General features: G+C 48.5%; 1 pseudogene; it reads right to left on the reverse strand.

Annotated features, from left to right (window-relative positions):
• Positions 1-27183, reverse strand: part of LOC127032174 (myosin-13-like) — a 181272-nt pseudogene that overhangs the window by 131758 nt on the left and 22331 nt on the right.

Consider the following 27183-nt stretch of genomic DNA (forward strand, 5'->3'; position numbering starts at 1 on the left):
AACTTTGTAACTATTAAACACAAATTGTCAGCACCACATTTCAAAATATACTAAGTAAACATCCTTAAATCAAATTCGAATAAGTTCTCATGCCGCATTTTTCTTACTGTGTCTATTTGTAAATGTAAGTTATGATCAGTGGAAATGCTGCAGCCTTCCCTGTCAAAGCCTGATTTCTGAGAGAAGACCCCGCCTGCCTGTAATTGCTCTTGTCCGTACTGCTTTCCTCATTTGGAGGGAGGTCCTGACTAATCCGGCTCTGCCACTTTAAGGGTAAGAGCCTAAGTTAGTACAGGAAGTTCACTGAACTCTGCTCTGTGAGGAAAACAAAGACATGGTTTGGAGACAGGGAGGAAGGAGGCAAAGGCAGGAAGGCAAATACATGGCTGGGGATGTCAGAAGCAGAAGGATCCAGCATTTCTAAGGATTTATGTCACTGAAGCAGAAAGCTCTGCAGTAAGGAATATTCAGGAAGGTTGATTCAGCAAAGCACTTATCTGTCCAGCCACTGCAGCTCAGCAGAGGCTGGAGGAGGAGCATCTCACTCTCCTGGGCGGCAGCAGTCCTGGAGCTGGGCTGCCCAAGAGGCTTGTGCAGAGGTCCCCAACGTGGTGCCTGTGGGTGCCATGGCACCCGCCAGGGCGTCTAAGTGCCGCTGCGTACTGGCTGGCAAATGAGCATCCGCCGAAATACAGCTGACAAGCTGCATTATCCAGAGGCGTCGCTGCCGAAATGCCGCTGATATTTCAGCGACGACGCCTCTGGATGACACAGCTTGTCAGCGACATTTTGGCAGCAATGCCTATTGACGTGGCTGCTTGTCGGCGGAATTTCGATGGATGCTTATCTGCCACCACTGTCCTCCGTGGCTTGTCGTCTGGTGCCTGCCAGACAAAAAAGGTTGGGGACCACTGGGCTAGTGGAAAGCAGGAGCTCACAAAGGATCAGGCCAGTCACCTCCCACTGGGAGCTTTAATTCCTGCAGAGGGAAGATTCCCCCTCCCCAGTGTAACAGGAAAATACAAACCTGTCTGCAGAGATCAGCTGGATTCCCAAAGGCCAGCTCTGGCTTGGCAGCACCTGTGTTTCAACCTGGTATCTCAGCCCCGGAGCTGGGGCTGGGAGAGAGATGCCTCTCTCTTCCCAGGGCCACGACAGCTCAGCAGGGGTTAGAGGAGAGGCGTTGCTCCCTCGCCTCAGCAGCCCTGCACACCCCAAACTCCCCGCCATCCCTCAGCCCCCCATTGTCCCCTATTCCAACTCCCGCTCCACCACCTCATGGTCTTACATGTGCATCCTCTCTGGGGTTCAGGTGCCTAATTAGTGAAACCACACCTGCATGGCTCCACTAATTAGAAAATTCCCAGCAGGAACCATCCCTCTATGGATGATCAATTGCTGAGGAATCCATCAGACTCTAAGGATATCTTTGAGGATATGAGTATGACTATATTAATAACGTGTGCAAGGGTATTCACAAGATTTATATACGCTTTGGGAATTATAACCTTGCTTGTGACTCTAATAGAACTTGTAATACAGAATAGACGTGGCGGATGTATGTGTGGTCACTATCCTTGGTCTTCATAAGGTCCTAGAGTCCCTACATCTGAAACGCATAGCAGAGGTGACTTTCAATCTGTTTGTATGGGGAGACTTTGGCAAACTAGTAAAGTGCCTGAAACCACTATGGCTTATTGTTAAAACAGCCTAGTCAGCAAGCTGTTAAAAGCAAGTTTCAGCTTGACCAAGGCAGGAGGGGAGGGGGTTTAGGGTGCCACTGAAAGGGCAGCTTGACCCCGCGTCCTTCCTGATAAGAGTTGAGTTAAAATTGCTGATACATGCTTTTTCAAAGAGTAGGATATGCCCCAGGAATGTCTATTGAGGTCTCAAAGCTGCAAGTTCTGGAAAAACCCACACCTGGTTAATCAATAATCAGAAGGAACCTCTTTCTTGAAACTGCTTACTTAACAAGGTTTCTTTAATTACTAATGTATAAATAAGGGGAAAAAGCTTGAGACGGGGGGACTCGTTTCGGGACTGGTCTCTCCCTCTGGATGCATCTTCTGTTCCCCAGCGGCAGACGTGCTGTATCACTCGAAAGCCATACTCAGCTTTGGTAATTATCAAGGGTTGGGGGTGTTTTACTAACTTGTTGTGGACCTGTGTAGGTGCTTGAGACTAAGTAAAGTTTAGCTTTAAGTGAAAGTACTCCTATGTTGTCCTGTTTGTGCCAACCATCTATTGGTCAGACGGCCCTGTCTCCCCTGATTGATTTCCTGACATCTCCGCACCCAGAGTAAAGTTACCAAGAGCTTTGGGTTGAAAGAACCCCTGGTAACATGTTGAGCTTGAAACTGTAGCAACCAGAGCCGAACCCAGAGTGATGTAAGACAAGATCACGACATTTACTCTCAATAGAAAAGGCTACACTTTATATTTTATGACTCTGAAATTACACTTCCTAGTGTCAGTGCTTTACTTTCCTCATCAGCATTTTATTTTTTAGTGTGATTAACTAATGGCAGAAAGGTGTGATTAGACCTTTCTGGGGCACAGACTTTTACCCCCATCAAGCTCCCTTCCACCTAATCCTGAATTGAGGTGATGCAGCCACAATTTGTAAAGGTGACCAGGAAAAGATAAAATAATGAGTTTTCTGATTGTTGTTTCCTTGGGATCAATAGATATGGAAAAAGGCCTTTGAGCTTTTTTATTCTTTTACTAATTAAAAATTCTGGTCTTAAGAACACTTGGCACAAAAGCTCTGTTAGTTCAATACTCAGCACCACCCTCGGCACTGAGAATCTGAGGCCAGGTCTCTAGTAGGAAATTAAGTTGGTAGAACTATGCCGCTCGGGGTGTGAAAAATCCACTCCCATGATTTGATGCAGTTAAACTGACCTAACCCCTATGTAAACCTGTCAACACAGCTACTGGCTTGCAGGGAAGTGGAGACACCTCCCGTTGGTGTTGGGAGCATTTTCACTGACATGCTACAGCAGCACAGCTGTGCCACTGCAGTGTTTTAAGTGTAGACTGGCCCTAAGAAAGCTCCCAATACACATGGTAGTTTCCCAACCAGCCACAGCAACAACAGGGGAGTGAAGATATTTTGGGGAGAAAACTCAAGCACAATTCATTTTTTTCAGGTGGAAAAAACCCTGCCAGGAAGCTGTCAGGCCTCCCCTATGTGACCTAGAGAATCACAAAAGGAAGCAGATCCCAGTTATTCTCTCTCCTTCAGGTCACCTTTAAGGAAAGGCCATTTTTCAAATACTAGACACTCATCTCCAGCTGCAGATGTTGCTGTTTTCTCTCTAATTCTTCCATTTGGAAGTAAAATCCCCACTGATATCGCCCCTTTTCCTCTGGTTATTAACTTATGATATAAAATTCTCTACAGTGAGAAGAACCTTGTCCCCCATGGAGACTGCCCAGCCCCAGCTGCTGTCTCCGCCAGCCCAACCCAGCTCCCCCCAACATATTCTGTGTTGTAATTGAAATAAATATATTTTAAATGTAGAAAAACATCTAAAAATACATTTCAATTGGTATTCTACTGTTTAATAGTGTGATTAAAACTATGATTAATCATGATTAATTTAAAATTGTTTTTAATCATTTAATTTTTTTAGTTAATTGCATGAGTTAACTGTGATTAATCAACAGACCTAGTTCATAACAGTGACCACCCCAGTAGAGAGGAGTGTGGGATCCATCCTTTCCAACTGCTGCTCTCACTGTTGATGTTAGAGCACCAAGTGTGGCTGTGTTCTGTCAACAGAAGAAGCATAGTGTGAACATGCACAAGCGATGTAATTATACTGATTTTTGATTGTCAGTGTAACTTGCATCGACAAAACGCTGTACTGTAGACAAGGCCTAACACACCTCCCAAGGATCTTTCTAGCAGCTGAAAGAAAGTATAAAAGAGAGAGAGTGACATCATCACTTGGCCTGTTCCCCCCTTCCCCATCTCCACAACTGGAAGAATATCTGAAAAACAAAGACTTTGAAATGGGAAAGTTTGGTCCCAGGCTGGCCTGGAGTCCTGTCTGTGTTTTAAGGAACTGTAACCTGCTTGTACCATCTGTTAGGGTGAGACATTGCTTGATTCAAACTTGCTTAGTCTATTAAAGTCAGAATTTAGACTTCATTTCTATTTGTATTTCTTAGGTCACCAGCTTTGATCTCTGTGCCTGATACTTGTCACTTAAAAGCTATTCTTCTGTAGTTAATCAATCTGTTTTATATTTTACTTAAACCAGTGTGTGTTTGGTTGAAGTGTTTGCGGGAATCTCAGCTCAGATTACAAAGGCAGGTGCATGTCCACTTTCCTATGAAGAAATGGCTAAGTAAGTAATGAATTTACACAGACCAGGCTCCTGAGAAGTGCAAGGCAGTATAATTCTGGGGTGTACGGCAGGGGAGCTGGGGGAAATTGGCTGGAGCCTCCCTATTGATGGTCTATAAGTGGCTAGGAGATCATTCATCTAACACAGCTGGGTGTGTCCCTACCTGTGAGTGGTTGTGTCTGTGCAGTGCCTGTCAAGGCTTGTAAGCTTGACACCAGCATCACAGAGTGAAAGGCAGCCCCAATTGATAGGTTTGGAGGGCTCAGCAGTCCCACAGTCCAGGTTGTGCTGTGGGGACCCCGTCACACCCACTTTCTCCTCTCAGGGGAGTCCTCAAACTCTCTTCCCTCCCATGTCACTCATTCCCATTTGTTCCCATCTGTATAATCCCCCATCCCTTGATGCAGAACTAAACCCCTCTCCCCCATACCGCCTACTCCTCTGCCTCCAACACCCCTCTTCATCCCAGCCAGCCGGCATATGTGTATTTTTTTCCTTTTCAAAAATAGTTTGAGCAGCCTCTGAGTTATCAACTGGACTCAAATTACACGTTCCCCAAATCATTGACTGGAAAAACCCTGACAAAGAGATTTTAGGGATGTACTACAGCCCTTCTTCAGCTTTCTGCTCTAGGGCAGGGCAGAGCTGACGCTGGCTGGGGGTAGGTCAGGATCAATGGCCACAGCACGCCCCCGAGACAATCATTTGGAATAAAACCAGGCCGCCTAGGAAGCACCTTGGATGCTTTGTGTGTGTTCAGTACAGTCCATTCGACAGGTGGGCCTGTCTCACCGATACAGCCGAACTCAGAGTTGAATGCCATTGTCAGTGCTGCCCCCTGAAGGCCGAGTGCGCACCCTGCCCTGGGAGTCCAGGCTGAGTGGTTACAGAGCACGGAGCTAGGAACAAAGCTACAGTTTAATCCCCAGCACGGGACACAACAACGTGGGTAGAGTCTGACAACTGTAAGAAAAGCTTGTTTTTTGGGCAGCTGTATCTAGTTAGTCAAATATAACCAAATGTGGACCACTAAACATACCCCCCCACACACACACATCAGCACAGTGACAGACACACATGTCAAGGCAATGCGAATAACCACACAGATTTTAGAGCACTTAGACATGTTGTCCTTTAAACAGTGGCAGTTCTGAATGGTACAAAGCTGGGCCCCTGCTATAATGACACAGGGAGATGATGCACCCAGGATTTTTAGAGGTTATGGGATTATTTCTGCTTCTTTATGAGCAATAACAGATACCTGGGAAGGATTTTCTTCTTCTTTTTTACTATTATAAGTTTTTGGGTTTTGAGCATGGGCACCGACTTCCTATTCCCAAGGCGTGCCCCACCCCCACTCTACCCCTTCCCCCAAGCACTCACCTCCACCCCGCCTCTTGCTGCCCCTGCTCCTCCCCCCCAGCACCTCCTGCACACTGCTGAACAGCTGATCACAATGAGCAGGAGGCGCTGGGAGGGAAAGGGAGGAGTTGATCAGAAGGGCCACTGGTGGGTGGGAGGCATTAGGGGGACGGGGAGGTGATGATCCGCAGGACTGTTAGTGGTTGCTGAGTACCCACTATTTTTTTCCGGAGTCAGTGCCTAGTCTTTTAAGTACCCTAATTTTCCTAAAAGACTACATGGAAAATGAGTAGGTTTATAATGTCCAAGAAATACAGCAAATGAAACCTGAGCCTCTTCCAGGAAGTTTTTTTGGCACCAAACACCAAAGCATCCCACATACAGAGATATTCAAAGGTGCAGAGCACCCTCCTCCCCAGCTGAAGTCACTGTGAATTACAACTGTTCAATACCTCTCACTGAGGGACCCCTGTGACTTGACTGAGAGGGAAATAATACTGGTGCATTTGTTTTTTTCTCTAATACTTGAAGGAAAATATCTGCTGGTTAAAGATTCAATCACCCACCATCTTCAATGAGAAAACTCCAAAGAGGGTCCTCCTTGTGCTCACATACGTCAAAGTGAATTCTCTCAGTCCTAAAGGAGAGACCTCGAGAAGGAGATGTGCTGAAGAAAAGCCACAGGGATCTCCAAGGTTGCCCTTGTCCTGCACCCCTGTTTTGCCTGGCTGATGTCAAGATCTCTCTGTGAGATCATCGCCTCCCCACCACCTTTGTTCAATAGGCTGAGGTCCTGCCAAAGGATGTCACTTGTGATGTCACTGCCACACCCACCCCTCCCCTGCAGTGCTGATGTCCTGCCCCTGTCCAGCCACACTGGATGTTTCAGCTGCTTCCCCTGGATCACCCCACTCAATGACTCTTCATTGTGGGGATGACAACGACTACACAGTAGAACACGAGACACTCTTCCCCATGCTACGCTCAGTTCTTCATAAGTTAGCAGACTTTATGGACAGAAGAGACAATTAGAACACGTAATCTGACACCCTGCATATCACATGCTTTTTGTATAGCATAGTAGCTGGTTTTTCACTAAACACGTTCCAGAAAGGCATCTAATCTTCATTAGAAGACATCCAGAAATGGGCAATTCCCACCACTTCTCTTTCTAGTTTGTTCCTTTGGTGATTCATCCTCACTGTTGAATATTTGTGGCCTATTTCTAATATGAATTGTTCTCTTTTGAGTTTCCAGCCACTGGGTCTTCTTATGCTTTTCTCTGTTAGATTAATGAGCCCTTTCATACCTGATATTTTCTCTCCATGAAGTCACTTCAACACTTTCAATGACGTCATCTCCTGATCTTTTTAGTAATCTAAACAGGCTGAGCTCTTTCAATAGCTCACTAGCAGGCATTTTTCTCCAGCCCTCAAAATGTTTCATTGCTTTTGCTGCCTCATCTCCAATATTTCAAAATCTTTTTCAAAGGTAGATGCCAAAACTGGATGCAGTATTCCAGGATCAGACTTACTGATGGTGTGTCACCTCCCTATGCTACTCACTGCTCTTTTCATACATCTAATGATGGTGTTAGCCCTTTTCAACACAGCATCACACTGGGTGCTCATGCTGAATGGCTTGCCCAGCATGGCCCCTAAATCCTCTTCACAGTTAGTGCTTTCCTGGATACACTTCCCCATTCTGTAGGTGTAGCCTGCATGCTTTGTTGCTAAATATAGGACCTTTCATTTGGTTCTTTTCAAACTTGTTTTCTTTGAATGGGGCCAGCTTATCAAGGGATTCGATTGCTCTGTGTCACTGCCCTGTCCTCCGCATTAATTACCACTCTGCTAGTATTTTATCGCCCACCGATGTTAGCAGCAGTGATTTTATATTGTGTTGCAGTTCATTGATATTTATTTTCAAGAATTAGTCCTTGAGAGCCTCTTCATATCCCTAGTGCCCAGAACCTGCTCCACACAGCCCAGCGAGAAAAGGCCATCCAGCTCAGCTGTTCCATAGGGGCTAAGCACAGAACAAACTTAGGAACTTGTGTTATCCATAGGTTCTGAACAAGAGGTGGGAGTCATCAGCTTACAAAGACACTCTAGACTGGTAGCGTAGACAGGCCCCAAATGTATCTAACTTTCCCACCTTGCAAAATAGGAGAGATAAAAACTATAACCTTGATTCGCTTTATTTTATAGTTGTGGAAACTGAGGCACACAGGAACAAAGAGCTTTGCTCATGGTCAAAAAGCCAGGAATAGAAAATGGCAGATCTGCTGATAGTCAGTCCTGGGTCCTAGCTGTGTTTATCCTGACCTCTCTGCTTCAGCTCCAGTAACCACCTGAGTAGACGCTTTCTTCTTCTCCATGTTCTTTAACTTCATGTCATAGAATATTAGGGTTGGAAGGAACCTCAAGAGATCATCTAGTCCAACCCCCTGCTCAGAGCAGGACCAATCCCTACATGGCCCCCTCAAGGACTGAATTCACAACCCTGGGTTTAGCAGGCCAATGCTAAAACCACTGAGCTATCCCTCCCCCCACTGCAGCTGCCTCGAATGCATGTAGATGTCTCTCCAGAAGATGTGCTCTGGCTCAGTCACATGTCATAGGTTTTCTGGAGGAAGCACTCGGTGACGTTCTAGGGCCTGTGTTATACAGAAGATGGACATAATAGTCCTTTCGGACCTTAAACTTTTTCTTTTGCTAGGAGGATAATGCTGGACATTTTCTCTCATTCAATTTTCTTTGGAATAATTTAAATCCAGTCCAAAGGATTTCCTCTTCCATTGTGTCTTCAGCACTTTTCATAGAAACAGTTACTATTAGCCCACAGGTTTCCAGTTCCAGGCTGTCCCAGGGTGAGATGGCCATTAAAGGGGTTGCAGCTCAACTGAACCTAACCCCAGGTGAAGGGAATAAGTGCAGGGCTCACATGAGAAGGAGCAGCATGTAACTAGGATCCAGGCCTATTGGATGATATAAGGACAGCCTGTGCTCAGCCAGGAGAGAGACTCCCAATGGGAGCAGGCCTGGGAGGGACTTAGTCCTTTAAAGGCAGTTTAGGTTCACAGTAGGGAATGGAACAGCCAAGCTGCTAGGGATGGAACTTGGGCCTCCTGGCAGTGTCCAGGAACTAAAGCACAGCATCTGGCAGGAAGGGATTCCCCACAGAGGGACAACATAATCTCCCAAGGAGGGAAAAGGCTCTCACTGCCATTTTCCTCAATAGCTCCTCCGCATACTTTTATGCGATCCTATCACATGCCTGGAAAACTACTCCGTTTTCCAATATTTCTAAAATATTAAGGGATTCCCCAAAGTCAGAGCCAGTATTGGTAAAGGCCCTCTGACAGGTCGGGCCAGATGGCTGCAGGAGAGTGTTGGTTTTTTCTTTTCTTTTATATGTAACCCTTCTGCCCCTCTAGTTGGCAGCAACAAGGGCCGGGTTCAGTATCCAGGGGTTCCGTTTCAGTAACACAATGCATAACCGGCTCGAGCCCCCACCCAGTGACCTGGGACACTCACATACCACACCCCCCTGGGCGCCTCTAGGAGGCAATACTTCCCCTCTCGCAAGCACGGAGTCTGAGTGTAGCAAAATCTTTTTTAATAAAGGAAGGAATCAATGCGGCATCCCATTGGAGAAACACCACAAACAGGGTTATAACACAAACCATAAACAAAAACCCACCTCCAAGTACGTTTGGCACTGTCCTTTTTCCGCTTAGGGTTTTAAGTCCAATCACCCCAAAGTCCAACAACCCAAAAGTCTCTGCTCAATGCCACCCCAGAGTTTGAGAGTCTATCTGTAGAGGTCCCTCCCCCCAGCCTGGGTAGAAAGGGGCACCTTACGTGGTCCAGGGCCAACTGCCCTGCCTCTCCATGGGTTCTGCTTCCGCCTTCTCCACGAACTGCTCCACTTTACCAGCTGCTCCACTCTGCTCCTCCAGCCGTCCTCAGGAACTGCTCCGCTCCACCAGCTGCTCTGCTCCATGAGCTGCTCTGCAAAACTGCTCCGCTCTGCTCACTCTGTGGGCCGCTCCACCTGTCCCACAGCTACTCCGCTCTGCCAGCCGCTCTGCTGCCACCAGCTGTCCCGTGATCCGCTCCAGCCGTCCCCGCAACTGCTCCACTCCGCCAGCTGCTCTGTTCCACAGCATATCTTCAGGCTCCCCCACTAGTTAGCACAATGCTCAGTGCTCTCAGCTCAGTCATTTCAGCTTTTTTGTGATTTCAACTCTTAGTGATCTCAGCTCTTAGTGGGGGAGCCCCAGCGCTAGTGCACCATTAGCCCAAAGTGCATTCAGCTCAGTAACCTGTATTTAGATTCTTGAGGGAATAAAAAAAATCAACTCTGACATTCCACAGTGGAAAGAGGAGGGGGTGCAACTGGTGCTTCTGGCTCCACAAGGAGACTGCACCACCAGGCACAGATACCTGTCCCCAGCCTCTCTACTCCACTGGGTTTTGGAACCCATGTCCCTTGTCTAGCAAGTACCACCCAACTGAGGGTGAGTCATTTGTCACCAAGCAGTCCCACCGCTCAGCAGTCTGGGATAGGGTAGGCGTGCCTATGCAAATACACTCTCTGACATTCTTTCCACCAGATGTCAGGGTAGAGCTTATCCTGACTCTGCTTACATCCTCCCCCCAGCCAAGAATTTGTCGTCCCGACAAATCACATTCCCTACTATACCAACTTATTGGTCCCCTCCAAAAGGCATTAGGTAGCCCACTTTAGCTTTCACAAACCTGTGTGCTAAATGTATAGGCTCCTCACTAATCACCCCAGGTGCATCGTAAGTTAACCGTTTCACTGGTTTTATTACCCTGTCTCGCCTATTAAGAATCTCTGTTGCTATGGTAGGGGGGACATCCTCTTGAGTGCCGGATGGGGAGGTTTCCTGTGAGTTCCCCTCAGATACTGGCATAGGCTCCTGCATTTCTAGTTCTAACAGTGGAGGGTCGCAGGTGCTCTGGACATCCTCCATCTGTATGTCACCATTGTCCAATAGCCTGTGTAAGTCATTACACGGGGGACCCACCAGTGGCTCAGGGATGTCAGGAATGGGCCTAAATACTTCTGCCATAGGGTTTAGGGCGGAAGAGGATGTGCTCTCTTCTGATTCAGCGGATCGAGACTGAAATCTTGTCTTCATCCCAGGATACACCATGGTTGTGTCTTCCTCCTCAGACTCACTGTCAGATGTGCCGAGTAGGGGTAGGTTAGCTGCAGGAGGCCGGCTGTCCACATTGGAAGGCGGCTTTGGTACAGCACCTTCGTTCTGCCCAGTTGCCCTGTTGTGGCCCATCTCATAAGGGCTGCCTACCAATTCTCCCACAGGGAGAAAAAGGTTTCTATGCACGGTTTTGGTCTGCCCTGGACCCTCTTCAGGTTTTATCTTGTAGACCGGCAGGCCTCCTAGCTTTTCCATCACTAAGTAAGGTATTGCCTTCCATCTGTCAGCTATCTTGTGTTTGCCAGCAATACCCAAATTTCGCAGCAGGACTCTGTCCCCTGGCTGGAGCTCTTGCAGACGTACCCTAGCATCATATCGATGTTTGTTGCGGCCTGCATTCTTCTGAGCTGCAGATGTAGCTAAGTGATAAGCATCCCGCAGCTTTTCTCGTAGACGGGATAGATATTGCTGGTGAGTTTCATAGCTATCTCCATCCTCAGATACACCAAAGCACAGGTCTATGGGTAATCTTGGTTCTCGCCCAAACATTAAGAGATATGGGGTGACTCCCGTAGCGTCGTTCTTTGTGGCGTTGTAGGCGTGCACTAGAAATGCGACATGTTGGCTCCAGGTTGCCTTCTGCTCTGGCCGCAAAGTCCCTAACATATCTAACAGGGTTCGGTTGAACCTCTCTGGCTGAGGGTCACCCTGTGGGTGATAAGGCGTTGTCCTTGACTTTTTAATTCCTGCTATCCTCAGCACCTCCTTCAGAAGGTGACTCTCAAAGTCTCATCCTTGATCCGAGTGTATCCGGGCTGGGAATCCATAAACTGAGAAATATTTTTCCCACAGTACTCGAGCGACGGTAGTGGCCTTCTGATCACGTGTGGGATATGCCTGCGCATATCGCGTGTAATGGTCGGTCACTACTAGGATGTTCCCAATATTCCTCTTGTCCACTTCTAAAGACAAGAAATCAATGCAAACCAGCTCCAGAGGTTTGTTGCTGGTGATGTTCTTCAGATATGCAGCCCTCGTGGGCAGAGTTTTCCTTTGCACACATCGCACGCAGGTCTCACATTTCCTGAGAACATCTTCAGCCATCCGTGGCCAATAGAATCTACTGCGGATAAGTTCCAGGGTCCTCTCCATCCCTAAATGTCCAAAGTCATCATGCAGGGCCCTCATGGCCAGGGCTCTATAATCTTTTGGCAGCACTAGTTGATTCCGTTGCTTTTGTAGAGGGTCTGTGGTCGTGCGGTGTAGCACTCCCTGAATCAGTTTTAGTTTGGTCCATTCTCTCAATAGTAGTTTACCCTCTGGGGTAGGTGGGACAAGCTCAGCTGGGCCTCGCCCCTCTCTTTTGGCAAGTAGTGTATCACGAATGTCAGCATCTTGTAGTTGGGCCTCTTGCCAGTCAGCCGTATTGAGCATGGGCAAGGGAGATCGGTCCAAAGCAATATAGTTCACTGAAGCAGAAGGCACGCCTTCAGGGGGTAGGCCCAAAGCTTCAGCAACACATCCATGAAGGCTCTCAGGGGCCTCCGGCTCTCGGCGACTCACACTGCAAATAGCTCTCACGCCATCCGTGGGTATCACAGCAACATCAGGTGCCTGCGGACGTCTGGACAAGGCATCTGCATCTACATTGCTCCTCCCTGATTGGTATTGAATGCTGAACTCATAGCTAGCCAAGGCGGCCACCCATCTCTGGCCTGTAGCATCCAATTTAGCACTTGTTAACACATAGGTCAGTGGGTTGTTGTCTGTCCACACCTGGAACTGAGCACCGTACAAGTAGTCTCGGAATTTCTCAGTGATGGCCCATTTCAAGGCCAAGAACTCCAGCTTGTGGATGGGGTAGCGAGTTTCACTGTCAGACAGTCCTCGGCTGGCAAAGGCTACCGGTTTGCGTTTGCCTTCCACTTCCTGATACAGTACTGCTCCCAGACCCTCCAAACTGGCATCAGTATGCAGGATAAACGGTTTGCTTGGGTCAGCAAAGACTAGGACGGGAGCATGAGTTAAGCGAGTAATGATTTCCCGAAAAGCTCTCTCACATCTTTCATCCCACCGCGGCCCAAATGGTTCGAAGGGGCCATAGTGTCTCTGCAAAGGAGGCTTTGGAGGCCTCCGCTTATTCTGGGTCTTAGATTTGTTCTTGTTGGGCTGGTATCCCCTGGTAAGATCATTCAGAGGTTTTACAATCGTAGCATAGTTCTTCACAAATCTGCGGTAGTAACCACTAAATCCAAGAAACATCTTGAGTTCTCTGTAGTTAATGGGACGTGGCCAGGTAGTGAGTGCTTCTATTTTATCGGGGTCAGTACTCACACCCTCTTGGGACACGATGTGACCTACATACTTCACTGAGGTTTGGCAGAACTGGCATTTATCAATTGAAAGCTTCAAACCGTATGCCTCCAACCTATCGAGCACTTTAAGAAGTCTTTCTTCATGTTCCTCCAGGGTTCTTCCAAACACAATCAGGTCATCCAAGTAAACTAACACCTGCAGTAAATTCATGTCTCCCACGACTTTTTCCATAAGACGTTGAAATGTGGCAGGTGCTCCAGAAATCCCTTGGGGCATGCGTTCGAACTGATAAAACCCTAATGGGCAGATGAAGGCTGTCTTCTCCTTATCTTCTTCACCCAGAGGGATCTGGTAGTATCCACTCCGAAGATCCAACACAGAGAACCACTGACTACCCAGCAAACAGTCCAAGGCATCTTGTACTCGAGGCATGGTGTACTGATCAACTGTAGTGCGCCTGTTTAGGGTGTGGTAGTCAATACACATCCGGATTTTTCCACTCTTCTTACGAACGACCACAATGGGTGAGGCATAGGGGCTTCGTGACTCTGTGATGATACCATTCGCGATCAGCTCTTGAAGATGATGGCGCACGTCTTCCATCTCAGAGAGGGCAATCCTCCTAGACCTCTCCCTGAAGGGTCAGGGATCTTGTAGCCTGATATGGTGTTCCACTCCCTTTGCACATCCCACGTCCCACTCATGTAGTGAGAACACCTTGGATCTCTCACAAAGCTTCTTCCTCAGGCGATCCTTCCACTCCTCAGACAGCGGTGAGTCCCCGAAGTCAAACTTCGCAGGATCTATCATTGGAACTTCAGCTTCACACTGGGGTCTCACAACGCTTTCAGGCTCAAAAATGTCTGCAATCTTCTGCCCTGGTTTTACAAACACATCACGGCGTGTTTCATTAGCAACCAGTATCGTCACCTCCTCCTGGGCTTCAGCAGGTAGGGTTATGACTCCGCTGAGAACCAGCACTCCTTCTGGGAGCCCTCCCTTGGTTGGCTGCTCTACCACAGCTAATGTTCCCTTACTGCCTTTTAGGCAGGTACTCCTGACAATCACCTCCTTTTCTGACATGGCAGGCACCACTAAAGGGACCGGGCCCGCATACCTCAGTGCTCCGACTGGCAAATCAGGCATCACTTTTCTCGTGTCCTCAATTTTTCTGTAAGCCTCTGCACAGTGTGTGTGTATCACCAAGGTATTCAGATATTGGTCTCCAGCTTGCTGTCTGCAGTAATCGGCCAGTATCCTAAAGAGGCTGGAGTTGGTCCCTATTAGCACAGACACATCAGAGGCTCCTTTGGGGTCAGGGCATATTAAAGCAGCAGTGTCCACCTCCTGTCTTACCCCAGCAATCTCTTCTGGAAATTCCAGGTGTACTATGACATAGCCCTGATAAGGGTATTCATCCATGCTGAGGCCACACAGACCAATGCCAGTCAGTGGCTGTATGGGCAGGTGCCTAAGCATCTGTTGGTAGAATGACTGAAATATAATAGTCACTTGAGATCCAGTGTCAAGCACGGCTTTACACTCTGCCCCTTCAATCCTCACCATGACCTCTGCTCGAGGCCCTATCAGTCCTGCAGGGATCCCAGCTGGACGGCCTCTTCTGGGGGAATCTTCAAATCCTGTAGGCCTAGGTGGTCTCCGTCCCCAGACCTTCTGGCAGCTACTGGATCTCTCCCAACTGATCCTCAGCTTTTCATACACTAAGGAGGGGTTCTCTTCCTTATGGCAGTTAGCAGCACTGTGCCCATCCTGACCACACCGGTAGCAAAAGAAGTGTCCTTTCTCCATTCGGTGAGGTGGGACGGTGACTCTAGATACTGACTTCTCTATCATCACAGTCTGAGGCTCCTTATTCCTGGAAGTCTTAGCTTGGTCAATGATGCTTTGCAGCTCAGCTATCCGTTCTGTCAGGACCTGCATTTGTTGGGCAAGTTCCTCTGTGGTGCTCACCATCAGTACACTGGCCATTGGCGGTGGCGTCGTACTGGCTCGTTCCAATGTTTGGGCTTCCCAACACTCGCTGGCTGCCTGCCTTTCTTCTTCTTCCCTGACCTCCTTTATCAGCTGGGAGTAACTTGGGGGATGTTCCTGCCGTTCTCTTAGTCGGAGATGAAGTAGGATTGGGTTCCAATACTGAGTCCCTCTTACAACTTGAGCCAGTCTGGTCTGATCCATCTGCTCAGCAGTCACTGCTCCCCTCATAACAGCTCTCTGAAGTAGTCTCTCCAGCCTCTGTATATAGGCTGAAATTTTCTCACCCCTTTGCTGTCGGGAATTAATGAATTTATAGTAACTGTCCTCAGGGCCCTCTACGCTCCCAAAGGTATTATCAAGGGCCTCTAGGCAGTCCTTCACACTGACCTCAGGGTCAGTGAGCTTCAGGGTGCGAATTACATCTAATGCTGGGCCACTAAGGCTCTCTATTAGACATCGTCGCTTTTCTACATCGGGTACGGCCCACTCCCGCAGCATTTCAGTAGTATGCTCCGACCAGAGTTCAAACTCCTCTTCCCCATCAAATAACCTTAACTTACGACAAGAGTTTGATGTAGCATAGGCCAACACAATCTTTTCCAATATATGCCCCAGTGCTTTTGCCCAATCATAGGCTGAGTCTGCCGCCCCTGAGCTAGAGGCTGCAGGACTGGGGCCCAACAAACCCGACATATTAGCCATTATACAAATAGTAGTTTCCTCAAAATATAAACATAATTATTTCCCAATACAGTGGAACACTCAACAAGTGCTTGCGAGGGGTACTGACCCAGGGATCCCGGACGAGCCCCCAAAAATGTAACCCTTCTGCCCCTCTAGTTGGCAGCAATAAGGGCCGGGTTCAGTATCCAGGGGTTCCGTTTCAGTAACACAATGCATAACCGGCTCGAGCCCCCACCCAGTGACCTGGGACACTCACATACCACACCCCCCTGGGCGCCTCTAGGAGGCAATACTTCCCCTCTCGCAAGCACGGAGTCTGAGTGTAGCAAAATCTTTTTAATAAAGGAAGGAATTAATGCGGCATCCCATTGGAGAAACACCACAAACAGGGTTATAACACAAACCATAAACAAAAACCCACCTCCAAGTACATTTGGCACTGTCCTTTTTCCCCTTAGGGTTTTAAGTCCAATCACCCCAAAGTCCAACAACCCAAAAGTCTCTGGTCAATGCCACCCCAGAGTTTGAGAGTCTATCTGTAGAGGTCCCTCCCCCCAGCCTGGGTAGAAAGGGGCACCTTACGTGGTCCAGGGCCAACTGCCCTGCCTCTCCATGGGTTCTGCTTCCGCCTTCTCCACGAACTGCTCTGCTTTACCAGCTGCTCCACTCTGCTCCTCCAGCCGTCCTCAGGAACTGCTCCGCTCCACCAGCTGCTCTGCTCCATGAGCTGCTCTGCAAAACTGCTCCGCTCTGCTCACTCTGTGGGCCGCTCCACCTGTCCCACAGCTACTCCGCTCTGCCAGCCGCTCTGCTGCCACCAGCTGTCCCGTGATCCGCTCCAGCCGTCCCCGCAACTGCTCCACTCCGCCAGCTGCTCTGTTCCACAGCATATCTTCAGGCTCCCCCACTAGTTAGCACAATGCTCAGTGCTCTCAGCTCAGTCATTTCAGCTTTTTTGTGATTTCAACTCTTAGTGATCTCAGCTCTTAGTGGGGGAGCCCCAGCGCTAGTGCACCATTAGCCCAAAGTGCATTCAGCTCAGTAACCTGTATTTAGATTCTTGAGGGAATAAAAAAAATCAACTCTGACATTCCACAGTGGAGAGAGGAGGTGGTGCAATTGGTGCTTCTGGCTCCACAAGGAGACTGCACCACCAGGCACAGATACCTGTCCCCAGCCTCTCTACTCCACTGGGTTTTGGAACCCATGTCCCTTGTCTAGCAAGTACCACCCAACTGAGGGTGAGTCATTTGTCACCAAGCAGTCCCACAGCTCAGCAGTCTGGGATAGGGTAGGCGTGCCTATGCAAATACACTCTCTGACATTCTTTCCACCAGATGTCAGGGTAGAGCTTATCCTGACTCTGCTTACATCTAGAAGTGTGGTCAAAGGGCTAAACATAGGGAACCTGATGGGGACACAGAGCAGAGAAACCCAGACAGCACCCACTGCTCCTCGAAGGCGACAAGGGAGCCAGCGGAGGCTGCCCAGAGGAACTCTGGGGAGTAGTCCTGCTTTGAGCAGGGGGTTGGACTAGATGACCTTCTGAGGTCCCTTCTAACCCTAATCTTCTATGATTCTATGAACTCTGCCCGGATGCGTGAATGCACTGAGGAGTGTAAATAGGCTCCACAGTCACAGGAAATCCTGTCAGCCAACCTCCTCTCCCTGGTTTTGTAGATGGCCAGTTTGAGGTTGACAAGGAGGTCCCACAATTTAGTAGGGCCACGGATGAGGAGTGCATAGATGAACAGGTGAGGGGGAAAGTGCAACCAAAATGTAATAATATATCAAAGAGGAGCCAGAATAGGGGCTGCAACCTGGCACATGCTAGATAAACGTGCGTCAGGGTTTCCCTTGCGCCACAGAAGGGGCAGGTGTCTGGGATAGGAGTAAACAGCGCAAAGTACACGCCCATGCTCATGGCCCTGTGGAGGAGCCACCAACTGATATCCCCAACGGGCCTCGGAACCAGGGTGGAGTACAAGCTGGCTCACTGTGGCTCCTCACCCCCGAGAGGTGGCAGGAGATCCCGTCATTTTGTGTCGGGGAGGGATGCGAGGGTGAGGAAGTGAAGGGTGTGGAGCACAAGCATGTACAGTTGTTTCCTTGGCACAGTCTAGAACCGAACGGGATGCAAATCGTGGAGCCGGCTCACGGTGAAAGGGCGGGGGGGCTGGTTGGGTCCATGGAACAGGGGCCTGATGAAAAGGTCCGAAGGGCCAGGAGTGGCGGGTGGGACTCTCTAGTCACTTTAAATCCCAGCTGCTTTTCTTTCTCTTCCCCTCAGAATCTTCAAATGGGCCTGGATTTTTTGCTGAAGAAACAGAAATGATTTGGGAGGTTTTATTTGGAGGGTTAAGAAGGGTCTAGAGCTGAATGTTTTTCCAACCAACCCCCCAAACTGGTTGGTTCTAACCACTTTATGACATCAGGATCACCAAGGAGATGAAACCTTATCAATGCAGACTGGGAGTGTGTCATATTCAGACTTGTTAGCAATTCAGGTTCAGGTTTTTTTTTTTGTTTTTGTTTTTGTAATTAGAGAGAGATCTCATTTGTAACCAAGCTTTATCGGTATTTATGAACTGATTAGTAGTGTAGTGCATTACAGGACTCACATGGGGGTGAATCAATGAACCTGGGTTTGAGAAGGTTTAATGAACAAAGTGATACAAATTCCAAAAGCCACCAGGGTTTAAAAATGGGCTGGGATTTCAGCCCTGAAGCTCCAGGGACTGCACTGGTTGGACAGAGCTGGTCTAAGCACCAGGGCAAACCCCATGAGACGTGGGAGGCCATTCGTCTGGCTTGAAGCTGCATAGTCCTAGTGTTATGGAGCACTGTCCCTGTCCAGTAGGGACCCAGTGCTGGACGTGGCTTTGTCTGGTAAAAATGAGAGAGAGGAGGAAACAGAGCTGGATTTACACGGTACGTGCCCCTGGCGGAGTCCGCATACTGCTCCCGCTGGCTGAGCAGTTGAAGGGTCCTCGGCTCTGAGCTCCCTCCTTCTGCCTGCAGGGACTCAGAGCTCCAGGTCCCCTGCTGCCTGGAGATGTGGAGTATCCCCACTGACCGCAGTGGCTCGGAACTCCTAACCCTCACAGGAAGTAGGGGTACCACCACTTTTAATGTTTAGGCACCCCAGTGCCCCTTGCACAGCACCCCAAAACTTCCCATTGCCCCACACAGACCCCCCCAGTGCCCAATGTCCCCGACTGCCTAGCACTGCCCACCCCTTCACTTCCCTGAGCCCCCCCACAAACCTTCCCAGACACTCACTGTCCTGTGCCCTGCCCCCACTCACCAGCCCTACTGGGAGGTGACTGCGTCTGCTGGGCTGAATGAGGAGCCCTCCAGCAGGGCTGCATGGGGGCCATCTCCCACTCAACTGGCCCTGCCTCCTGCCGGGACCTGGAATCAGCAACATTTGATGTTTTAGGTGCACCTAGAATGCTGGTGCCCCTAGGCCAGGGGTTGGCAACCTGCGGCAAGCATGCCAAGCCAATTTTTACTGGCATCCTGGGTCCTGGCCCCGCTCAGCCCACTGCCGGCTGGCAGGAGCCGGCGGACGGAACCCCACACCTGCAGTACTAGATTTACCATGGTGCCGGGCCCACTGTCCAAAGGGACCCCGCACAGGCCTGCTTCTCTCTGCCACCCAACCCCGCGGGAGCAGAAGCTTAGTGCTGTCGGCTCCTGGGGCTCCTGCTGCAGCAGGCAGACTCTGCCAGCAGTCCAGCTCCTCCCCGGCCTCTTCCTGCAGCATGTTACGTTCCCTCCCCCTAGGGTGACCAGATGTCCCAATTTTATAGGGACAGTCCCGATTTTTGGGTCTTTTTCTTATATGGGATTCTATTACCCCCCTCACCCCTTGTCCCGATTTTTCACACTTGCTGTCTGGTCACCCTACCTCCCCCGATGAGCTGCTTGCTGGCAGGAAGGAGGGGGAAGAGTGGAACTGCAGGGCGCTCACCACTCCGGGAAAGAGGAGGAGAAGAGGCAGAGGCAGATGCAGACGCAGAGCCTTGGAGAAGGGGCTGAAATCGGGGCATACCCCCTCCAGTGAGCACCCCCACGACCCCAGCCCTCTGCCCACTCTGACCCTTACACCCCCTCACACGCCCCAGACCTGACCCCTGAACCCCCCTCATGCCCCCAGTCCCCCCTCACACACACCAGCCCCCTGCCCTGACTCCTGCACCCCCCACACCCAGCCTCCTGCACCTCCTCACACACACACCCATCCCCCTGCCCTGACTCCTGAACCCTGCCCCCACATCCCCACTCCCATCCTGAGCACCAAATGGGAGCTCCTGCACCCCCCTCCCATTCTCACCTGCACTCCTCACACCAAACAGGAGCTGCCACAGGGAAGCACTCCACACCCCAACCTCCTGCCCCAACCCGGAGCCCCCTCCCTCACCCTAGCTCCTGGCCAGACCCTGTACCCCAAGGTTTTTTTACAATATTTGGAAAGATCACTAAGTGGTCTGTAGAGACCCTCTGCAATTTTCAAGTGGTCTGTGGAAAAATAAGTTAAGACTACAAGAACAATCAAGGTACCTCACTTTATTTTCATTTACTTGCTATTACTTACAGGAGGAGGATGAAGAAAAAAAGAAGGAAAAACAGGGGCGAGCGGAGATGAGAATTTTTTTTTCTTGGCTAGGTCCCAATGAGGGGCCCCAAAAATGAAGCTGAGCACAGGGCTGCGAGGGCCCACTAACTCTAAATCCACCACTGGCTGTCACGGCACCTGGGCTAGGGATACTGTGTCGACTGATCCACACAGTCTCCAACCTACCTGGGCAGTACAACAGACATGGCCCTGCCCACTAGTTCCTCTCCACTCCCTAGCCCACCCACCCCTTGCTTCCCCAGCTTTAGGCTTAGCCCTCTCACTTCTAAAAATGATTGCTTGCCCCTCCTGATTGCGAACCCCAGGCCGGCCACGGTAGCTCAGCAGGGGTTAGGGGAGAGGCATTGCTCCCTCGCCTTGGTAGCCCTGCACACCCCAAACTCCTCGCCGTCCTTCACCCCCCTGGTCTACTTTTTAGTAGTGTAGTGTCTTGCTACCTTCTCCCTGCCAGAGCCTTTCCCTGCTGCATGTAGCTACACGTTCAGCCTGCCTTTCACTATGATGTGTAACTACACGTACACCCTACACAACCGGTCTAATTTTGGTTGTTGGGTTTAGTGTGAGGGTGGTTCTGATGGCCTGACCTCCTGCATATCACAGACGAGGTGATCTGGTGGTCCCTTCTAGCTTAAACCATCATTCTGTGACTGTTGGACATTGGGCAGTATGGTTAACTGTTAGTGTTGGATGTTGAGTATGAATGCTGGGTGGCCGTGTAAATGTACATTTTAGATGCTTGGTGTGAAGCTGGACAGTGGGTGTGAATAACTCTGGCACATGTCTGTTTCTGGGTACGAAACTCAGATAGTCGAGGTGAATGTGGGACATTGGGATGAATGTTGCCGTCGCTTATGAATTCTTCGTTGTTGTGAGAAATAGACTGGATCAACCTTAACTATAAGTTAATGACATTTAAGTGTATGGGAAACATCTATGTTTCAAATAGGCCCATAACAATAGTACCCGAGCACAGAGTTGCCCAAAGGGAGTGGCAGTTTGCCCAGGACCATCTGTTTGAGAGAACCCCCAAACAGAGTCATGGTGTGACATCGCATGCCAGGACACATCACATACTGACATTTGACCCGGCACCCTCTGTCACAATGAAAGGGCTGCCAGGCCAAACCCAAGTGGCTCTGTGACCCTGCATGCCAGGTTGCAATTCTTGAAGTGGGGAGCTGGGCCCAGTCCCGCAGGACAGGAGCTGAGCCGCTGCTGCTGGGGTCGTGTAGTGCAGGATCCTTCCCCTCCCAGGGCCTGGTCGTAGTGGTAATTTCTTTGACGAATGCGGGGCCCTTTAAGATTAAGATTTTGCTCTGGGCCCTTAAAAACCTCTGGGTGGCCCTTCCTGAGCATCAGACATATAGGTAAGAGATACATCAGCTTAATGAAGAGGTGACTTGATTACAGTCTATAAATATCTACATGGGGAACAAATATTTAATAATCGGCTCTTCAGTCTAGCAGAGAATCAAAGAAAGGTCTAACACGATCCAATGACTGGAAACTGAAGCTAAACAAATTCAGACTGGGAATTAGGTACAAATTTTTAACGGTTAGAGTAATCAATCATTGGAACAATTTACCAAGGATTGTAGTGGATTCCTCATCACTGACAATTTTAAAGTCAAGATTTGACATTTTCCTGAAAGATCTACTCTAGGAATTATTTTCAGGAAGTTCTCAGAGAAGGGGTGTTCAGATTATTTGATCATAATGGTCCCTTCTGACCTTGGAATCTAATGAACCAATTTTTCCCCCTTTTCTTCACAACCCCTTTTTAAAAGGAAAATAAGTCCTGGTCATTCTCTTATTTTCTCCCCGAAGTTTTATTTCTAAACTTTAAAATGCATGGAGTAAAAAAACAAGTAGAAACAGAAACAAAACAAAACAAGGCAAATTCAGACTGCAGGTAAATTTTCCAGAGCACCATTCTCAAAAGTGACCTATCAGATGCATATAAGTTTCAGTCTTACTGAAAGTCAACACACTGCAGTCTCTGAAGGGACAATTTTTCAACTGAATGTAGGCACCTAAAGGTGCAGACAGATACCTAGTGGGATTCTCAAATCCAACTTCTCCTGAAATCACCCCTTTGTTTAGGAATGGGGAGATATCAAAAAGCTTTGATTTTAAACCAGTCTCCCTCTACACATTGTCCAGCCTGACCCAAAATGATGAGAAGAAAACTTGTCTCTCTTTTATCCAGAGACACTTCACTTTACCTTCTCAGTGAGCTCAGTGCAGGCAGCCAGGTCCATCCCAAAGTCAATGAACTTCCTTTTGATTCCTTCCTTCTTGTACTCCTCCTGCTCCAGCACAAACATGTGATGGTTGAAAAACTGTTGCAGTTTCTCATTGGTGAAGTTGATGCACAGCTGCTCCAGGCTGTTAAACTGAACATTCAAAACACAAAGCAGTGCTGGTTAATTTGGAAAAGTAGGACATTTCATTAATAGGCAATTGCTATAACTCACATCAAATATCTCAAAGCCAGCAATGTCCAGGACACCAATAAAATGCTGCCTGGGCTGCTTAGTATCCAGCTGCTGGTTGATGCGTGTGACCATCTATAGGAACATCTTCTCATAGACCGACTTAACTAGAGCCCCTACCGAACTGTGCACCTGCCAGAGACACCGCCATAGCAAGAATTAGAGCTCAGTTAGCCTCTAAAGTTGAAATAACTGTCTGAAGAAAATGGAAAGCAAAAGCTAGTGGCGCAGTACCTGCTGGACATTTTGTCCCTTGGCCACATATTCGTTCCCAACTTTCACCCTTGGATAGCACAAAGCCTTCAGTAAATCATCAGAATTCAGACCCATCAGGTAACCAACTTTGTCAGCCACTAGCAAAAAGGAAGGAACTTGGCCTTAGACAAAGTCTAGAAAATATTTCTCAGGTCCTCTAGTCGGTTAGCAACTCCCGACTTTGGGCCCAACTCAACTCCTGCACATTTCAGTAGGAGTTTTGTCACTGACTTCAGTGGAAAGCCGTTCATGCCAATATTTATTATCAATTATTATTATTATTATTTATTATTATTATTAACACAAGCATAAACTACACTGAATGACCATTCAGGTTGCTTGAAGGCACCCAGAGCCTTAATGCATGCAGATCAGAAATGAAATAAAAAATCTCCAGCATTCATTGCCACCTTCACAGTGCCTATAACCCTAGTGATAACATACTCTCCAGTGCTCCATATGGCCTTCACTTCCATCACCAGCAGTACACACCCCAAGTCACTTTACTGCAAAACTTTACCTTGACTCATACTCTTGTGTATCGAGAATCAGGCACATCTGACTGTCACATGGTCTGCCTCCAACTTAACACTGCTGAAGTCACTAGTTGGCTAGTTATCTTAGGTGCCTGTACATGAATGCAAGAAGCCTGAGAAACAAGCAGGAAGAATTGGAAGTCTTGGCACAGTCAAAGAACTATGATGTGATTGGAATAACAGAGACTTGGTGGGGTAACTCACATGACTGGAGCACTGTCATGGATGGGTATAAACTGTTCAGGAAGCACAGGTGGGGGAGAAAAGGTGGAGGAGTTGCACTGTATGTAAGAGAGCAGTATGATTGCTCAGAGCTCCAGTATGAAACTGGAGAAAAGCCTGTTGAGTGTATTTGTGTTAAGTTTACAGGCAAGAGCAATAAGGGTGATGTCATAGTGGGCATCTGCTACAGACCACCAGACCAGGAGGATGAGGTAGATGAGGCTTTCTTTGGACAACTAACAGAAGTTTCCAGATCACAGGCCCTGGTTCTCAACCACCCTGACATCTGCTGGGAGAGCAATACAGCAGCACACAGACAATCCATGAAGTTTTTGGAGAATGTTGGGGACAATTTCCTGGTGCAAATGCTGGAGGAACCAACTAGAGGCTGTGCTCCTCTTGACCTGCTGCTCACAAACAGGGAAGAATTGGTAGGGAAAGTAGAAGTTGGTGGCAACCGGGGTAGCAGTGACCATGATATGGTCGAGTTCAGGATCCTGATGAAAGGAAGAAAGGAGAACAGCAGAATATGGACCCTGGACTTCAGAAAAGCAGACTTTGACTCCCTCAGGGACCTGATGGGCAGGATCCATTGGGAGGCTAATATGAGGAGGAAAGGAGTCCAGGAGAGCTGTCCATTTCAAGAAGGATGGTATTTTAAGAAGCCTTATTGAGGGCGCAGAAACAAGCCATCCTGATGCGCAGAAAGAATAGCAAATTGGTAAGCGACCAGCTTGGCTTAACAGCAAAATCTTCGGTAAGCTTAAACACAACAAGGAATCTTACAAGAAGTGGAAACTTGGACAGATGATTAGGGAGGAGAATAAAAATATTGCTCGAGCATGCAGGGGTGTAATCAGGAAGGCCAAGGCACAATTGGAGTTGCAGCTAGCAAGGGATATGGAGGGTAACAAGAAGGATTTCTACAGGTATTTTAGCAAAAAGAAGAAGATTAGGGAAAGTGTGGGACCCTTACTGACTGGGGAAGGCAACATAGTGACAGATGATGTGGAAAAAGCTGAAGGACTCAATGCTATTTTGGCCTCGGTCTTCACAGACAAGGTCAGCTCCCAGACTGCTGCACTGAGCAGCACAGTATGGGGAGGAGGTGAGCAGCCCTCAGTGGTGAAAGAACAGGTTAAGGACTGTTTATAAAAGCTGGACATGCACCGAGGGTGCTGAGGGAGTTGGCTGATATAATGGCATATTGGGAGAGGTCCTGGATGACTGGAAAAAGGCAAATATAGTGCCCATCTTTAATAATGGGTCAAAGGAGAATCCAGGGAACTACAAACATACAACCTCACCTCAATCCATGGAAAAATCATAGAGCAGGTCTTCAAGGAATCCATTTTGAAGCACTTGGAGGAGAGGAAGGTGATCAGGAACAGTCAGCATGGATTCACCAAAGGCAAGTCATGCCTGACCAACCTGATTGCCTTCTATGAGGAGATAATTGGCTCTGTGGATATGGGGAAAGTGGTGGACTTGATATACCTTGACTTTAGCAAAGCTTTTGAGACAGTCTCCCACAATATTCTTGCCAGCAAGTTAAAGAAGTATGGGCTGGATGAATGGACTATAAGGTGGATAGAACGCTGGCTAGATCGTCAGGCTCAATGGATAGTCATCAATGGCTTGATGTCTAGTTGGCAACGAGTATCAAACAGAATGCCCCAGGGGTTGGTACTGGGGTCGGTTTTGTTCAACATCTTTATTAATGATCTGGATGATGGAATGGATCTGCACCCTCAGCAAGTTTGTGGATGACACTAACCTGGGGGGAGAGGTAGATACCCTGGATGGAGAAAGGGGACGAATAACTCCAACTTTTGTAAAGGAAAAGAATTGAAGTGCCCAGACCATATGTGATTGAGATCAACTGTGGAGAGTTTGACAGAAACCATCGACATCTACAGTTAGTTTCTCAGAAAGAACAATCAAAGCAAACTCTACAGGTGGCACATGCAGAAGAAGAAGACAGATTCCAAATCAACCAGAGACAGTTGTTGCAGCTAGTGGACAGCCAGATGCCCAAGTTGTTATGTGTTTGGAAAACAAGCACAATTCAGAGACCCTTAACAGACTGATCCATGCTGAACTTTAAAAACAGTGTGACAGTGTACATTTTGTAAATGGCAGAAATGGTAAAAATTTAGAGGGAGCTGTAACAGAATGTTAAGCGGTATTATAATGTTCAGCCACTGGGTGGCGCCTGTATAACATACTTAATTTCTTTGTTTGCTGTGTTGTTGTAGCCATGTTTGGCCCGGGACGTTCGAGAAACAGTGTGTGATGCTCTCTCTTTTATTGGATCAACTTCTGTTGGTGAAAGAGACAAGCTTTCAAGCTACCACAGAGCTCTGCTTCAGGATTGTGTAAGCTCGAAAGCTTGTTTCTTTCACCAGCAGAAGTTGGTCCATTAAAATGATATTACCTCACCCATCTTGTCATTCTAATATCTCACAACAGCCATTCAAGGCAGTGCATTAAAATGTCTTATAGTGACCATATCTCTGGTATATCTATCTGGGAAGGAAGCCATGTAGCCAGTCCATATCTTGGACAAGAGCGTAACCTGCTAGTAGCAGGCCTGCAATCTACCATGTACAAGGTGTCCATAACATGTCCTGACCCCATTGACAGTCCTGGGACCTGACTTATTGACCTCGCTAGGACCTGACTTTCACCGTCTGTCCATAGAACAGGAAGAAGGGACAGCAGGGACAGCAGCAATATGCTTTTCTCCCATGCATCAGCCACATCCTGAGAGGAAAGGCATTCCCCATGGCCATTGCTGATAGCTGTACCAGGTGAGTAATATTGCTGTGAACATTCCCCCAGAGCATGTCAACCCAGGTGCTGCACTGTCTGACAGCTTTACCTTCTGTGCCATCCCGCTCCTCTTGTTGCTCCTGCTTGACCTTCTGCATGATTGCCCCTGTCAGCTCGTAGATTCCCACCTTCTCCTCAGGGTTGAAACTCAGGATTTCAATGGCACTCTGTGTAGAGGAACCAGGGCAGTCAAACAGCACAAGGGTTCAAATAGACAGTTGAACTGTAAACCCCTTGGGGCAGGGCTTTGACAGGAAAATGGGCCTTGCCCTAGGTTGGGTTCCCTGCA

This window comes from Gopherus flavomarginatus, chromosome 12 (genome assembly GCF_025201925.1).
Source record: "Gopherus flavomarginatus isolate rGopFla2 chromosome 12, rGopFla2.mat.asm, whole genome shotgun sequence".
Taxonomy (NCBI): Eukaryota; Metazoa; Chordata; order Testudines; family Testudinidae; genus Gopherus; species Gopherus flavomarginatus.